Source organism: Eumetopias jubatus, unplaced genomic scaffold (genome assembly GCF_037043125.1).
Source record: "Eumetopias jubatus isolate StellerSeaLion01/CBP00866 unplaced genomic scaffold, mEumJub1_p1.0 scaffold_1, whole genome shotgun sequence".
Lineage (NCBI taxonomy): Eukaryota > Metazoa > Chordata > Mammalia > Carnivora > Otariidae > Eumetopias > Eumetopias jubatus.
The window spans coordinates 94,141,609-94,145,866 of NW_028274807.1; positions in this window are offsets into that span (position 1 = coordinate 94,141,609).

Sequence of the window (4,258 nt, forward strand, 5' to 3'; positions counted from 1 at the left end):
GTCCTCAAAAAACATGACCAGTGTTTGAGTCCAGATCCTCTATGTTTCAACCTATCCTGAAAATAAACTTTCTATCTTTTGCCAGGGTGAGGGAGAGGCCATCTCTTGTCTGCCCTGGCGTGAGAAATAAAATTTAATTGTTTAACCTCTCACAAATTGGGGCACCTGGCCGCTCAGTTGGCAGAGCATGTAACTCTTGATCTCAGGTTTGTGGGTTTGAGCCCCATGTTGGGTATAGAGATTACTTAAAAATAAAATCTTAAAAAAAATAAAAACCCAAAAAAGGTCTTACAAATTTTTAACTAATCACTCTGTTTTCAGTCCACCCATACTCACCTCTTCCTTCAGAGTTACCTGGTACAATTGTTGGCTCATTTACCAGTCTTTCAGGATACTGAATTTTTAAAAATTTGTTCCCCAACTCTTGCACACACTTAACTATAAAGTCAGTTCAATTCTTCTTATGTTCTCTAGATTCCAAAATTTTGCTGGCATCTATCCAGTTTTCTTTATCCTTAGAGATTTATGAAGTGGGTTTTTTTTAATCCCTTAATTGTTATTTAAGTGGGATTCAAAAGGATGCAGGCAAATACATGTTTACCTCTGCCATCTTTTTAATAAATTTCTGCTTAAACTGAGAATAGTAATATTAACAATAATGCTAGAAATATATCTACAAATAGTGTGTTTTCTAGAGAAGAGTTCTGAATAGGGCTGAACTAAGTCCATCAGATATATAACTCAAAACACCATAATACTTTTTTTTAACAATTACCTAGGATTTCTATTTTGTACTCAATAAAATATATTTTAAAAAATCATCATACTTGTACATACATAAGGAAAGTAAAAGCAGAAATTAAGGTATTTCTAAAACTTCCTTACATTTAGTGTTCTAATCCTCTGAGTCATATACATAAAATGTGTAATTGTGGTAAAAAACCCACATTACATAAAATTTACCATCTTCACCATTTTTTTAAAGATTTTATTTTAAAGCAATCTCTATGCCCAACGTGGGGCTTGAACCCACAACCCGAAGAGTTGCAAGCTCCACCAACTGAGTCAGCCCGGTGCCCCTCATCTTAACCATTTTTAAGGGTACAGTTCAGTACTTTTAAATATATTCACATTGTTGTGCAGCCCATCTCCAGAACTTTGTCATCTTGTAAAACTGAAACTCTGTGCCCATTAAACAACTCCCCATTTTCCCCTCCCCTCTACCTCTGGTAACCACCTTTCTGTTTTCTGTTTCTATGAATTTAACTACTTTAGATCCCTCAAGTAAGTGGAATCATACTGCATTTGTCTTTTTGCGACTGGCTTATTTCACTTAGTATAATGTCTTCAAGGTTCATTCATGCTGTAACATGTGTCAGGACTTCCCTTTTAATGAAGCACATTTTGTGGTGAAGGAAAAATGCAATTCCCTTTAACAAGCAACAGTGAAAATATGATTCACTCTGAAACACTGGATCAGAAATGTTAAGTAAGTGTTCAGCCCAAATCTGAGGATGGAAAAGAAGAAAAAGGCATTTCTCACTTTTGCAAAAATAAATAAAAACAGCTTAGATGCAAGAGAAACAACATGCCAAATATGTATTATCCCTGGGGTTTCATGGCAAATAACCTTATCTAGTGATAATAAAGTAAATATAAAAAAATAACTGCTCAATTAATGTTGTTAAACTGACTTGGAGCACCAGCCCTTAGTTTTCCCAAAGGGCTCTTAAATGAATGTGTCTGATCCTAGGAGAAGAGACAAAGCCCAGTTTTTAGCTGCTGTAGTCTGGTTGTTATGTTGTGATCTGCAAATTTCCCAATTCTGTTTCCAGGCTTTGCCTTCACACAGTAAAACCCAGTGCAGGGACAAGGGGAAAATGGAAGGTCTGTGTAAGCCTGAATTGGTATGGGAAGCTGGAGTACCTGTTCAAGTTTGTATATAGAGAGGAATTTCCCGAACACATATTGGAAAAAAAAAAAAAAAGATGTTTTTAGAGTGAGCGTGGTAACCCACTACTTACCCACTGTAAGTTAAGCAATGTGCAAACGCTTTCTGCTTGGGGCTCACACGTCTGCTTTCCTTATACTTGGTCCTTTTCTATCTCCCTGGCTTCCTGTGTGTTGTTTCTTACTCTTGCCTTTCCCTTCTTTCTGCCTGCCCCCACCGAACTTCTGTTTGCTCTTCTGTCCCTTGAGTCCTGAGTCCTGCATCCTGGGTTGTGTCTTGCCTACCGCGCCCCCTCTGGCCCTTCCCATTCTGCCTGCAAGGGCTCTCCTCTGCAAAGGACCTGGAGGGGCCTCCCAAGCTGGGTGGGGTTTCACTTGGCTAAATGACCACATCCTGGAGCACCATCCAGCAGTGTTTTCTTAAGACTTGGAAGTTGAAGTCAGCGCAGTTAGTGGGGGGAAAAGTGAAACCATTTCGTGGGATGACACTCCAGAGAATGGCTCTGTGTTCATCTCTAAAAGGTGGAGTTGCATGACAATGACTATGGAGGTAAATCTTGGGGGGGTGGGGCAGAGGACCAGCCAAAGGACAAAGGCCCCTGAGGTGAGGGTGGAATCAGGTTGGGATAGCCAGGGCTGCTGGTTGTGGCTGGGTTCATCGCCAGTCGTCTTTTTTTCTTTCCCACCTAACCCACTGACCTTGGTCAGCTGTGGGGCTGTAGTGGGGGGCTACTGTCTGGTTCCATTGCTGTCTGTTCCTGGGTAAACCTGGGCCACACCCTGCTCTAATTTGAAAAGAAAATGCAAAAAGAAAAAGATGCCCAATTGTGACTCTAAAATAGTACTCCAGGTATATAGAATATTCCGTCTCCCTGGCATGGAAGTGGGCTCTCCAAGGTCATTTTTAGGAGCCCCTACGCAAAAGGTTCTTGAGTCATTCTAGAACACAGTATTACAGAAAGACCTATTTTATAGGGAAGAAGCCACGAACAATGTAATTTCAAGAATACCTATTAGGCCCTGTCCCAAGGACAGGATCTAAATTTTATTAACAAAATCTAAAATTCCAGGAGGGAATGGGGGATGCAGTAACTGGGTGATGGACATTAAGAGAGTACGGGATGTAATGAGCACTGGGTGTTGTATAAGACTGATGAATCATTGAACTCTACCTCTGAAACTAATGATACACTACATGTTAATTAATTGAATTTAAATTTTTTTTAAATGCCAAAAAAAATCTAAAATTCCATTGATGGTTTTATCCCCAGTTTAAGTATTCAACCCTTCCCTTAAAATGTAAGCAAATCCCAGGAGGGACAATAGATTGACCCTTATGAATCTTAAGCCTCAAATGACACCAGACCCATTCCTTACCTCCATCCCCTACATCTTTTGCTCCAGGTAAACCAGAATTCACTGCTGGAGCCAACCCTAGGCTTTTTCCAGCCTTCATTCCTGGAGACTTTTGAGCTTGTTTTTCTACCTGGGACACTCTTCCCTCTCCTCTTTTTTCAGCTAACTCCCCAGGCTAAAAATTCAGGCTCCAAATCTGTTCTCTGAGGCAGGCATAGTCCATTGGAGCCTTCCCTGAGTATCTGGGTCCCTCCTCCCTGGCGGCCCTTACCCCGGGGTGTTCTCTGGCTTACAGGTTAAGCCTCCATCAAAGACAGGAGCTGTGTCTTGCTCCTCTTCGAATCTCCCATCTGGAACAGTATCCGACCCAGAGTAGGCTCTGCTTATGGAGTGAGCGAACGTTTTACTGCCAATGTGTTTTTCGTGGGGTGGCAGAGGAGGCCTGGAGTGGCAAACGGAGGATGCCAGGAGAAAAAGCAGCAATACGTTAAGAGAGGAGGCTGGGCTCACTGAGGCACATTCTGCGCGACAGTTTTGCAAAGGGCCAGATAGTTGAGAGACATGCTAAAATCCTCCTTTACTGTCATCCCTTGGAAGGTAACTGTAATCGACTGCTGAAATTTCAAATGTATTGACACATTTGATGCATTTGCTGGAGTGGTTTTAAATGACCTGTATCTCACACAATAAAATAGGGTAAAGTTAAAAACCAAGTTTGTTTTAGATTTGTATCTGCCACCATCTGTTGGTTCCCGGATCCTGGCTTACGTCATTCATATTTTTACATTAAACATTACCAGTAATAAAAACAAAGGAAGGGGGGAAATAAAAACTCATGTAGGGAAATTCTGATTTCACACAGGCTTGACAGAGACTTTTTCTTTTCAGTAATCCTAGAAACAGAAAACAACAGGAAGATGTCTTACTGAGAAAGGCCCCCTTCAACTTGACC